The sequence below is a fragment of the Desmodus rotundus genome, chromosome 6 (genome assembly GCF_022682495.2).
Source record: "Desmodus rotundus isolate HL8 chromosome 6, HLdesRot8A.1, whole genome shotgun sequence".
Classification (NCBI taxonomy): domain Eukaryota; kingdom Metazoa; phylum Chordata; class Mammalia; order Chiroptera; family Phyllostomidae; genus Desmodus; species Desmodus rotundus.
The window spans coordinates 105,119,574-105,133,645 of NC_071392.1; positions in this window are offsets into that span (position 1 = coordinate 105,119,574).

Below are 14,072 nucleotides of genomic sequence, written 5' to 3' on the forward strand. Positions count from 1 at the left end.
TCCTGTCCTATTCTGCTCCCCTCATCCCTTACCAGGTTTCACCTGGAGAAGTCAAGAATCCCATTTCAGACTTTGCTTTGAGAGAACCCGGCCTAAGACATACTACTGCCGCTTTAGTCACCGCTTTAGGAGACAGGTTTGGGAATGCATCCCCTTCTTGGAGAGATTCAATCTGCACAGGCGTACAGGGCCCATTGCACACATTCTTCCCGGCTCTGCTTTCGGTGACATCACTTTGGTAGCTTGCAATCAGCCATGGTGGGAGTACCCACACCATGGAAATGGGCAACAATTTTTGTTGCTGTTGTTTGTTTGTTTTGGCAGGCTGGTGGTTCTTATTTACTGTCATATCCCTGGGCACAGACCACCGTGCAATTCCAAACCTTTGTTGAAATTCCAGCCCAAAGTTGAAACTTAAGGGTCTGAGGTAGACTCCTACCCATGGGGAGACTTGTCCACAGGTTACCAGTGGTGCATAAGTTATGTGGCCCGGCGAGACAAAATAGGCCAGCAGATGTCTCACGGCATTGGGAAATGGATAAATTGTGGTCTGTTGACAAGGAGAGCTGAATAATGCTAATAATCATAGCTACCATTTATTGGATGCTAAGCTAAATCTGTGTTGTACTAAGCATTTGTGTTGCATGCATTGCTTTGTGTCATTCTTATAATACTCGTAGGAATATTATCAGCTCCCTTTATCAGAATGAACAAGTTCAAGGAGGTGAAGTGCTTGTTCAAGGCCACATCACTTGTTGGTGGAGAAATGCCTTTGGACTCCAGAGCCCGTAGTCATAACTACTCAAGAAGTGGATCTGGGGGCCTAGACAGGCGAAAATCGCAGGCACAATGTTATGAGAGAGTAGAAACTAGAGCAAGGAGAATGTGCTCATCAGGATACTTTGGTTTGAACCAAACTTGACTAGCTTTAATTTAAAAAAAAAAAAAAAAGAGTTCTTCATTGGCTCAAATCCATCCTTAGGAGGGGCAAATTGGGCTGGGCTTGGGACTGGCTGGAAAAAGAGTCTAGAATCCCAAACCAAGCAATTCTCATTCTCATTCTCATTCTCTCTCTCTCTCCTCTTCTCTCCCTTTCCCCCTCTCTCCATCTCTGTTCCTCTCTGCATCCTGGCGTCCTGCCGAGGAGAGTTTCGGGGAAAGCTGTCCCAGCTGCTCTGGGTCCTTACCCCCAGCTAATTGCAGAGGGCAGTTGTCCAAGGCACCCGGAGGGTAGTCAATCCTGAACCAGGGGGTCATGCCGGGTGGCTCTGTGGTCAGTGAGGAGACAGAGAGGTTATGGCGAATATGAAGAGCCTTAGGAGTGGAGGATAGTCACCAAAGCTCACCTTCTTTTCCCACGACTGGAATTCCTGTGCTCACTCATGGCTCTTCCCAGGCAGCAGGTGGTGTGAAGTGGAAGAGGCATAGCGTAGGTTTGGTGTCACGGAGATCTAGGTTCACACAGTGGCTTTCCTGTGCCTACCCAACAGGTATGTGGTGACATATGTGATGGTTAACTGACAGTGTGGCTTTGGGCAAGTCGCTGAGCTTCTCGGAGTCTCAATTTTCCATCTGTAAAATGGAGACGAGCAGCACACTTAGCAGAGTCCTGAAGGTTAAATGAATGTGGAGCACCTGGGCCGTCGGTGGTGCTTCGTCAACGTTAGTTCCCTTAGCCACTCACTTTTCCAGTAGAATCAGCTCTCCTCCGCTACGTCATCTTCAACTTGACCGGTGAGGTGGCCTCCACTCTCACCCGGGCTATAGGGTGAAGGGAAATCAATTATTTTAAAAATATCTGGATAAGGCCCTCGTTCTTTGCTCTGCTGGCAGTTACATAAATCCTAAAGTCATCTCTATCTTCCCCTGCCACCCTGGCTAGCCTCCAGACCAATTAAACTTTGATGTTGTAGCTATACTTATCTTCTTCTCCCTCTTCCAGCCAAAACTTGGACATCAATTCTTTCAAATAAAAAGATTTAACTCTTACATTTGTGGAGTTCTTTGGTGTAAGCACTTCCAGATTCCCTATTTTCATGTACTCACTATAGGAATTAAAGCACCATGGAAAAATACAAGTACGAAAGTAAAAAAAAAAAGAAAAGAAAAGAAAAGAAGAAGCCCTGGCTGCTGTGGCTCAATGGATTGAGCACTGGCCTGTGAACCAAAAAGTCACTGGTTCGATTCCTGCTCAGGGCCCATGCCTGGGCTGCAGGCCAGTATGCAAGTAGCAACCAATCGACGTTTCTCTCACATGTTGGTGTTTCTCTCCCTTTCTCCTTCACTTCCTCTCTCTCTAAAAGTAAATAAATAAAATGTTTCCCAAAAAAGTTTAAAAACAAGCAAAAAACCTTGAAATTCACATAATTAGATGAGATGAACACTGTGCCAAACATCTTTCAAAGCATGTATACAGATAATCAGAAATAACTTTAATTATTTCATATTATAATACTCTGCTTACGTTTTGAAAGATATTTGACTTCAGTTCAACAAAAATTTTAAATGAAAGTGAAGATGAAAGAATTTCTGAATGTTAGGTAAGTATCCTTCTACCGAAGAGATATTAGCTCTTCAAAGGTCCCTTTGGAAAACATTAGAGGTTGTAGCCATCATCTTTTTCCTTTTTATTTTCAATTACAGTTGACATTCGGTATTTCAATTTTAGCTGGTGGTTACCTGCAATGAAACATTGGCACTGTTATACTTTTCCTGATCACATCTCCCCAAACTTCCTGCTTTATAGTAATTATATTGATATTTTTGCATTGTTGGGTGAATCTGTTAAAGATTGTATTCAGTCATGAGTTACAGGAAACCTAAGCAAACAGTAGCTTAAATAAACAAATAGTGAAGAGTTAGGCAATTGCTGTCACTGGTTCAGTGCCTCAACGATGTCAGCTCTGTGTTCTCTGAAGTTCTTTGGCAGTTTTCCTCATGGTTGCAAAGCAGCTGCTGCTACTCCAGCCATCATGTTCTTGTTCCACTAAGGAAGATGGAGAAAGTTACTCTATCAAGAAACAAAAGCTTTCCACAAATTCTTACTCTGTGTCTCATTAACCATAGCTGTATTATGGCAACCCCCAGCTGCAACAGAGCCTAGGAAATTAGGAATTTTTTACTAGGCACATTTGATGGCCCCAATAAAACTGGTATTTCTTAGTAAGGAAGAAAGGAAGAAATGCTGCTTCTGAGGGGTTTTTTTTTGTTTTGTATTTAAATATATTTAATACTTACAGGTAATCTTACATACCAAAATTTCTTCATACTTAAATTTTTTCTTTTGATCAAACCCTTACTTTACAGGATTTCATTGTTGGGATGAGCTGAGTCTGGGATCTCAGGAAGCACCCACAGAAGCCGGCCTTACATCTCCCTAATTTCTCCACCACCTTGGAATCAGACTCTAAATGGAAAGAGTCAAGGTGGCCTAAACCCGCTTCCCTTACCCAGGCAGGAGCTGTCTCTTTAAAAGAAGCTGACGGCAGAGGTGGCTCACTGCCATCAGAAATGGCTTCTGATTGACAGCCAATGTGCCCCCTGAGGGCCTGGCATCTGACTGGCAACAGAAGTGTGAGTTGTCCGGGATGGCTTTGCGTAACACCAACCAGCGGGATTGTTAAGTCGAAGGAATTTGTCTTAAGGGAGTTGCTTCTAGTCCATTTCAGGCACCTCAGGGCCTCTCAGCTTTTCTTTCCAAAAGCAGGGCTGAGCACGGGCTTCTCTCCTCCACTCTCTCTGTTCTAGGAACTGGAGAGTCCTGCCTGCAAGACCAGACTCAGATGGGAGCCCGGGGCTGCAGACCCTTAAACAACTCTGCCCACCCCGGAGTTCCAGGTCTGGACAGCAACCAGCTTCCATGTGTGTGTTCTCCTCTCCCGCCCCCTCCAGTAATGAACTTGGAGTTATTTTTCCTAATTATGAAGATAATATGAGCTCATGGTTAAAAAAAAGATATACAGAATATGCAGAATATTATGAAAAATAAAATGGAAATTATACTTAGCAACAATCACTACTAGAATTCTTCTGGTCTTTCCTCCAGGGCTTTTTCTATGCACTTATGCATGTATTAGTGAGATACACTTACACAAACTTATAGTAAAGCACGTAGATTTTAACTACAAGTGGATGAGTGTTTATGTATGAATACACGGATGTGACCACAACCCAGATCTAGTTTCCAGTATCCCAGCAGGCGTCCCAATTAACAATCCCCCACTAAATCTTTTTTTTAAAGATCTTATTTATTTTTAGAGAGAAGAGAAGGGAAGGAGAAGGAGAAGGAGAGAATCAGCGATGTGCGAGAGAATTGATTGGTTACCTCTCACACGCCCCCTACTGGGGACCTGGCCCACAACCCAGCCATGTGCCCTGACTGGGAAGGGAACCAGCGACACTTTGGTTCACAGGCTGGCACTCAATCCACTCAGCCACACCAGCCAGGGCTAATCCCCCACTAAATCTTGATCATCATAGCCTGGTCTTTCCTAATTTTGAACTTCATTAAAACGGCATAGTTGCAGTTTTAAAATTAAAGTGAGACATAACTGTTTTACATTATGGGTTTTTTTCCAATTAATATATCATGGCTATTTCACCATGTCATTATTCTTTCCAAAGTTATTTTTCATGGCTATGTATTTTATGATGGGACTCTATGTGATTTGTTTAATGACCCCTGAAACTTTGCTATTTAAACAGAACTATTTGGAGCGTCCTCTTCCACACAGTATAGCAGCGTGGTTCAGAACATGAGTTTGGAGTTAAAGAGACCAGGGTTCAAGCCCCAGCCTGTCACTTACCAGTTGCTTGAACCTGCGCAACTTATAACACCTCTTTGTGCCTTGGTTTCCTCACCTGAGAATAAACACAATAACATTCACCTCATTATGTGTTGCTGGAAGTTATAAATGAGTGACTTAGCATATTGCCTGTCACAGAGTGAACTCCCAGTAAATGCTAAGCCACCAATTATTCATCTCTGTGTTCACTTCTAATTATTTCCTTAGGAAAAAATTCCTAGAAGTAGAATTTCTGGATCAAAGAGAATGTTTCTCTTTAGGGTTTTTGAACATAGCCTGCCAAATTGCCCTCCAGAGAGGCTGTGCCAACTCACAGAACTAGCAGCTGTGTGCGAGGAAAGGACCAGAAAAATGCTAGCAATGAATGGTGCCCCCTTACCGTTCTCTCAATTGTGGGTGTCATCATAAGAGAGGGGGAGTGAGCGAGAGAGAGAGAGAGAGAGACAGAGAGAGAGAGAGAGAGAGAGAGAGATATTCAATGAAGGAAAAAGAAACCTTGCCAATCAGACAAGAAGAAAAAAACACCTTATTTTTGCTTTGCTTCCTAGTGAGGTTGAACATTTTCTTTTTTTATATAGGCCATTTGTTTTTCTTCATTTGGACATTTGCTCGGTCAGGTTTTTTGCTATTTTTTAATCTGTTGGGACATGTGCTGGTGTTTCAATAACGGGACTACTACCCAATTCAAGAAGCCCTGTTCTATCCTGCATGGGCGACAGTTCCTATGAGAGGGCTTTGGCCTTGGTCCCCATTTCCAAGTTCCCCATGTAGTGGTCCACCTGATTTCCTGGTTCCTCTAGGTTTGGCCTTCTGCTTCATTCTTGCGAGGACCCCTTGTTACCGGACCATCCCTTCTGACCACACTTCACCGGCCTGAGATGTGTAAGTTCCCAGAGCAACTATTGTAATAATTTAGTGTCTCATTTGCCCTTTAAGTACATGTTTGTTTAACATCTGTTTAGAAGAGAGACTGGGTGATGCATGAAGGTAGAGCTGAGAAGGATTCCTGTGGCAACAAGCAATTCAGCTCTGGCCCCAAACTTGCATAACTGGCTGAGTGAAACTAGAGCCCCGCAGTGAAGCAGACCCATCTTTCTTAGAAGGTTGTTTAACGGTCTAAATCATCTGCCCCCTCCCCAGTACCCCAAACAGTTTTCTAAAGTATCATCTTTAAATAAGTATAGTGACATTTTTGAGAGGAATTCGGGTCAATATAATTCTCTGTATTTCATTTTATCTCCAAAGTTAATTTAGAGCTCAGAGGAGCTTAGCACCTTCTACAGATTAGCATGCTTGGTGACTGCCCCCTCTGACTAGTGCCTTGCTGGTTCTGCCTGGATTTCTCAGATCTCTAGGGACATCCTTTGCCAAAGAGGTGACTTAGGAGGAAAGCCCATGAAGGAAATGGATAGAAAAGCTGCTTATCCTGAAAGAGGAGACTGTTTCCACCTATTAAACTGGAGAATATTTTTAAAAAGGGAGACAGAGACAAGGATAGAAAATGAGTTATCTAGAAATTTATCAAGCATGCCAGAAAAAAGCCTACTAAAGGAGATTTTTTCTAATCTCCTGGATAAATAGAGGACCTGAATAAATGAAGAAATATCCTGTGTTTGTGGAAGGTAAGGCATAGCATTGTAAGGATGTCAAATCACATAGTTTTGACTAAATATTTGTGAGAGAGTGATTGGATAAACCAAATCTAAAATTTGCACAGAAGAACAGGTTTCCACAAGTACTTAAGACAAGTATTCTCAAAATTAAAAGCAAAGGTGGGAGGTCCCCCAAATAGGCATTGAGGCATACGATAAACTCCAATTTGCCAGTGCGCTATTAATGCAAGAACTATGGACCAATGGAACAGAAGAGAAGAATCCAGAACAGAGCCATGTATATGGCTATTTGGCGTGTGATAGATGTGGCAACGTAAATCAGTGTGGGGAGGATGGTTTGTTTGAAAAGTGGGGCGGGGGGGAGTGGCTCCACTCTACATAAAAAATAAAATTATATTCCATCCACACTGTATAAAGACAAACCTTGGGTGGCTTAAGAAGCTGTAAAATACTGAGAGGCAAATCTTCATGGTATTGAATCAGGGATATCTTTATGATATTCATTTCTTAAATAGGATACAAAAAGCCCCAACCATGAAGAAAATGATGGAAGGATTTCTCTTCAATAAATGCGATCGCATACAAAACTAGTGAATGATTGACAGGTTGGGAAAAGGCATTCGCAGCATATTTGCCACGACAATCAATAAAGGGTTAAAAATTCAATTACCCGAGAAACTGAGTGACTTAACAGAAAAATGGGCAAACTCACTCTCAGAGGAGCTCAAGTAGGGAAGAGACATGTGAAGAGAAACTCAGCTTATTAGGAACCAGGGAAAGAACAATTAAAACAACACTGATGTATTGCTTTGCATTCATCGGAGAAACAACAACAGCAGCGTAATAGCCAGTGGGGGCCAGGATGTAGGAAAATGAGAACCTCTGCCTTGTACATTAGTGTAGCCACTCTGAAGAGAAATTTCAAAGTGTTTAGTCAAACGGAATGTATTTTAATCCATTGTTTTTCAAATTGCGGGTCATGTCCCGTTAATATGTTGTAAAATCGGTTTAGTAATTTGTAAGCAACATTTTAATAAGGAAGTTAAATTAAACAGAACAAAGCTTATCAGAATGCTTTTCTCATAATAAAAGTTAAGTGTTATTTCATGAAACTTTTGTTTTACTTATGTGTGTGGAGGAGGCCTTAGCAGCTTATGATGTAAAATATACTTCCTATTGTGGGTCGCAGTCAAGTGAATTTGAAAGACACCGGTAATCTTACCACCTAGCAGTCCCACTTCTGCATAAGACTCTAGGAAAGACAATCCTAGAGATGGGACTGAAGACAGTCACCAGCATTGTTTGTAACAGCAAAGTGGTGGCAACCAGTTACATCAGTCTGAACATGAATTTGCAAACGGAAGACAAAAATTAAACAGTAGTTTAAGTGGATAAATGAGCACAGATCTTTCAAACAGTATTGATGGAACACAAAGGGGCAATAGAGCCCGGCCGGAGTGGCTCATCGTTTGGAGAGTCATCCCGTACACCGAGTGGTTGCGGGTTCCATTCCCAGTCAGGGCACAAGCCTGGGGCGCGGTTTCGATTCCCCAGTCGGGGAGTCTACGAGAGGAAACCAATCGATGTTTCTTTCTAATATTGATGATTTTCTCCCTCTCTCTCTCCCCCACTCTTCTTCTCTCTCTAAAAGCAGTGAGAAAATGTCCTTGGGTGAGGATAATAAAGAAATAAATACAAAGAATTTTAAAAAGGGGGTGGTAGAATAAAATACATAGTATGATAGCATTAACAGGAGGCGGGCACTCACCTTCCTGTCTGCCCCTGTCTTCACCGGACCAAAAACAAACACACCTGCCATTAAAATCTACATTTAGAAGTGTCTTGAAGGGGGTCTGGCTGAAGTGTGGGGTTGCTTGGTTTCCAAAGACAAAACAAGGATGGGGTTTTATTGAAGGAGGCAAGGGAACGGCAGAGAGGTCTTTGGCAGGAAATACTGTCAGGTGAGTGTATCCATTGGGATGCTTTTGGTGACAAAAAAAAAAAAGCCCAAAGTAATATGTATTAAACAATAATGAAATGCATATGCTAACAGTTACACTAAGACACTAAGTAGGGCAGTGCCGCGGCTGGTTAATTCGGTGGCTCAGTGACATCATTAAGGATCTGGGTTCTTTCTCTCACCTGCTCTGCCAAACTGTGTTTCAGCTTTGCCCTAATTTAGCTTCACCCCTGGTTGCAATGAGTGTATGTCCATCAGTGGAGAAGCCAATGTTTCTCTGTGAGTGTTTATTTTCCAGGAGTGAGGGAATCTTTCCAGGCAGCTGCTTGCCCTCCAAATTTCACTCCCATCGCACTGGTAGAATTGAGTCGTATGCATGCCGCAAGCACTGACAAACGGTGTGGCTGTGTAGTGGAGGGTGAATTACCCAAATAAAAACAGAGGAAGGGGCAGGAAGAGGGATTTGGGTAGGCAACCCACCCTATATGTTTCAGATGATTTCAAGAAGAAATGGGAAAAAAAGAAGAAGAAATGGAACTGGGAGCTGAGATATCAAGCCCCAAGGCTGATTTTCTCTGTTCATCTCTATGGAGCTCTTTTTCACTCTCCTGCTTTCCCACACAGTCTGGCTTTCTCCGCCCCACATGGCCCGGGCCCCAGACAAGGCTCCTTGAGCCCCACCTTACCCTCTCCTCCCAGTTCACGGACCTGCACCCTGTAGTGAGTGAGCTAGCCAGGGCAGGCTAATTGTTGTAACAAACACATCTGAAATCCCAGTGACTTCGGACAATAACCTTTTATTTCTTGCTTACATCACTGTCCAGTTTGGGTCGCTGTGTGTGTGTGTGTGCGTGTGTGAGAAAGATGACCAAGAATGGCAGCCTTCGATGCAGGGGCTGCTACAGGCGAACCCTTGCATGGGAGCAGCCCAGGCTAGGACTGCAATAAAGCCTGACTTCATTCCCTCTGTCTTCCTGTCACCAGTTACCTCCCTCCCTCTCCCTTGTTTCTGCCTCTGCCTCTTGTTTTCTGCCTCTTATGTCTCTCTGTTCCCTGTTTCTGTTCTGATCTCTGTCTCTTCCTAGCCTTTGTTTCCTTCTTTTTCTGTTTCTTGTCCAAAGTGGTGGTTTTGGGGGGCAGAAATCACACCCCCTACACCCTTCTTTTCCCTCCCTTCCTTTCTTCCTTCCTTCCCTCCTTCCTTCACCAGAAGCCACTCAAATAGTAAGTGAAGATACTCTTTGTGGAGAAGGTGTGTTCCTGCCCCCTTTGCTTCCTGATCCCCCCACCACTTGCTCCCACCACTAGAGTACATGGGGTGTTTTTCCAGAGGGAGAACAGAGACCAGAAATCATAGGAAGGAAGCAGCAGGAAGCAGTGGATTAAACTCTAGGTTCTGGCTTTGTCCCAGCTTTGCGTGACCCTCCAGATGACACAGGGCAAGACCCTGCCATTCTGAAACTTTGGGATGTCCCCTGGCCTGCTACATACCTATGCACAGCTCTTTGCAGTTTTTGAAGTGCCAGTGCGCTCAGAATCTCTGTGGGGGAGGTGGGCAAGGATGCTCTATCCATTCAATGGGTATACAGAGGGCATAGGCTTTATCCAAGGTCACACAAGAAGGTGGTGGCAGAAACACTTAATGGTCTCTGCTATAGTAGAGCTTTACCAGCTTCTAGCTCAGGGCTGGGAAGTAAAGTTGTTGATGAGAATTTGCTGAAATATACTTGCCTCCACAATGATGATGATGATAGCTAATATAGTAAAGCACTTACTATGTGCTATGCAGCACACTAAGTGCTTTATATGCAATATCTCACTTAATTCTCTTCCAGCCCACTCCCTGCCCTATACGATAGATGCCTGTACTATCCTCATTTTATAGATGAGAAAACAGAGACGCAGAGAAATTTGGTAATTTGTCCAAGATAGATAACTACATAGCTAGTAAATGTCAGTGCATTTGAGATAAATAGGTGAGTGGGTGAATGAATGGATGGATGGAAGAATGAATTAATGGCTAGGATGGTTAGAAACAGAAAGCTTACATTGATACACAGATACAACCAACACAACCCAGTCTATTTCAATCTCTCTCTCTCTCTCTCACACAGACACTAATACACTCACGGGTAAGGCAGACAGAGAGGGATGCACTAATAGAAGACACCAGCGCGTACCCACTCACGCAGATGCAGACTCACACAGAGATGGGGACCCATGGGTCAGGTGCACAAAGAATGGACAAGTACTCTTCATATCTTTGTCTCTCTGTCCCCCCACCCTTGTCTCTCTCTCACATACACCCCAGTACATACAAAGACCAGCTGCATTTAAAGCCAGACTGGACTCACTTAACACAAGAACACACACTTTGCAAGGACATGCTTAGAAACAAGACCATTCACAGACAAGGGGACAGATCTGCAGGAAGGGCCGTCTGTTCAGAGACATGCACACATACACAGACATGTTTACACACACACGCACGCACCCCTACCCCAGCAGGCAGAACACAGACAGGACCTGTCTTTCTCTCTCTGACAAAGCAGCACCCTGGGCCCTGTTAGCTTTAGCTACATTCCAGCCACGTCCCACTTTCTCTGGAAATGCACTTGCCTGGGTCTTGCTAAATATGCACAATTTAGGTGCCACGTCCCTCAGTGCTTCATCTTAGAGGAGGGGTACCCTCCAGATGTGCCGTTTTCTCTGAACATGCCACAGTTGGGCAGTGCCTCTGTCCCCCACTTTTCCTTCCTGATCCTCACTTGCCCAGTCTGTCTCTTAATCCTGCTCCAGTTATCTCTGGAACTTTCTCAGGCTCAGCTCTTCCTGCCTTCTCCTCAGCTTTGGCTCTTGCTACCTCCCACCCAAGTCCCACAGCCTTCCATCTGGCCTCGGGACCCATAGTCCCCCACCTCCTCCACGTCACCTTTCCCCAGGGAATTCTTTCTCAGCCTCCACTGCCTTTTCCATTTTAAAAACCAGCAGTGGCTTTTTGGTTCAAATCAGGACTTACTGAAGAGAAGAGGGAAGGCAACCTCTGAATTCACTCCAATACCTTCCTCCCGGAGCAGCCCCAGGAATCATTTCAAAATGCACGTGCAGAGGGAGTGACGTTATTGTGAGTGTGCGTGTGTGTGTGTGTGTGTGTGTCTCCTCAGGGCCAAGAACAGCGCCAGACACACAGTAGGTGCCATTTTCTCCTTAAATGTCAGGTCTCCAGGGAAACCTTCCTAGATCCCCTCAGGCTGGGTTACATGGGAGGGATGGTTGCTTGCAGGCGCACACACGTGCATTATAAAGTACATAGATGTAAATCTTGCGTGACAATGAACACAACTGTAACTAAAATTATTATTATAATGAAGCTATTGTACAATGTTGCCATCGATGACCGGCACAATTCTCTCTTTAGTTTTGCCAGACTATGAAGTCCATGAAGTCAGAGACCAAGTCTGTTCTATTCGTCTCTGTGTTCTTGGTCCTGGGTACAACGACCAGCGGAGGGTAATACTCGAAATTTTTATTCAGTGAGTGTATCTATTAAGTGACATCTAATCTTCATCATGCCTTTGCCAAGAAAGGGTTAATCGTGTCCCTTTAGAAATTTAAATTTTTTTCCTGTTACAGCTGACATTCAATATTATCTTATGTTAGTTCTAGGTATATAGCGTAGTGGTGAGACCAGCGATTTTCAACGGGCGTGCTGCGAGAGGAACGCCGGCGTGCCACGAAAAATATAAGACATGTGCCGCCTGACTGTTTCGTCAGGGGCACTGACCTCTTTTCCCTCAGACTGTCAGATTGAAAAATGACAACAGCCAACACAACAACAACCAGCTGGTGTGAAGGAATCAACATTATACCTATTTTTTTTGTCAGATTGGCAAAAAATATATTTTGGGGAGTGCAGTGGAATGTTGGTAATCAGTTTACGTGCGCTATGAGATGAAAAGGTTGAAAATCACTGCATTAGGCAACTACATAATTTACAAAGTTGTCCTCCTGATAATTCAAGTGCTCACCTGGCCCCATTTTACGATGTTATCGACCACATTCCCTCTGCTGTACTCTACATCCCCATGGCTATTTTGTACTGACCAATTTGTACTTAGTCCCTTCACCTTCCTCACTCCTCGCCCCAACCCCACTCTCACCAGGCAGCCCTCAGTCTGTTCTCCGCATCTATGAGTCTGTTTCTATTTTGTTCTTTAGATTCTACCTATAAGTGAGGGGGCCCCTCCAAGGTCACCCAGCTGAAATAAGGACAGACACACCCAAGGCAGGCGCTATCTCTTCATCTCCAATCTGCACAGCCGTGTAGCCTGTGGTATCTCCGCCTCCCTGACTTCTCGCCCTTCCCTCTCCTGCCCTGGCCACCCCCTGTACCCGCCTCGCACACCACCTCCCGTCAATCTTGTCCATAGAACACACTATTCATACTCAGGCGCAAATGGTGGGTTTCCCATGGGGAAATTACATCTTTGCAAGAGTTCAGCTTACCGGTGCAAACCTTGCTGGTGGGCATGAGCTAACCAAGGAAGGAGAGATCACCTTGGGAGTTCACTGTCTAGGTTGTTGGTCAGAGGCCGAGTCAGCCTCATTCGTTGCCTTTCCTCCTCCACGCTGTTAGCTTTGGGGACCACCTGCCACTCTTGCCAGGTGAGTAGGCAACCTGGAGCGCACTAGGGAAAGCACCGGCCCGCATCAGGAGGCTTCTATCCTTCCCGCAGCTTTGTCCCAATGTTCTATGTGGCTTTAGGCGGTCCCTTGCACCTTCTGGACCTCAGTTCCCTTCTCTTCCAGAAGAGGCCCAGAGTCTGGATGACCTTTCCGATCCTTCCAGCGCTGGACATCTGCCTCTGACCCAGATGGGGCTGTCCTGTGCCTCGTAGGAGGAGCTCACGCTGGTGGAGCACTTACTGCGTTTGGGCAGTGTTCTAAGAACTCTGCGTTTATCCCCAGCCCATGAGGACACACCGTGAAGCACTGTCCCCATTTTACAGTTGAAGAAACTGAGGCCCAGAGAGGCTCCTTCACTTCCTCAAGGTTACTATTCCATTGTGGCCTATCACATCATCCCAAAACTTAGGGGTGTAAAACCACCACCATCTATTCTGTGGGTCAGGAATTTGGGGTGGGCTCTCTCACGCAGTTGCCATCAGGTGTCAGCTGGGGCTCCGTCAAAGTGGGACGCCCAAGATCACTCAGTCATATGCCCCATCGTCTGGCTGTCGGCTAGGAGGTCAGCGGAGCTTGCTGAGACCTCTCCAGCACAACCATCTCAGAGTGTTCAGGCTTTTTGTGTGGAGGCTGGCTCTCTATGGAGTGGGTAACCTGAGCGAGCCATAAAGAAGCGGCAGGAAGCTTTCTGCCCTAGCTTCAGAAGTGTACATATCACTTCTTTTGCATCCTATGGCTACAAGGCAGTCCCTAAGGTTGACCCAGTTTAAGAGATGGGGACATAGACTTTACTTCTCAATGGGAGGACAAAGAATGTGTACACATGTTTTAAAACCACCGCAGGGACTCAGCTGGTAAGTGGAAAAGCTGGAATTTGAACCTGCAAAGGCTGGCTCATTGCTGGTCTGTCAGACATTCCTCATGGGTCCCACAGGACGGTGTTGGGACCAGGAGAGGCAGTCTCTGGCTTCAGTTTTTGCAGGGTCCCTCGGGCTGCCGCATGCAGAT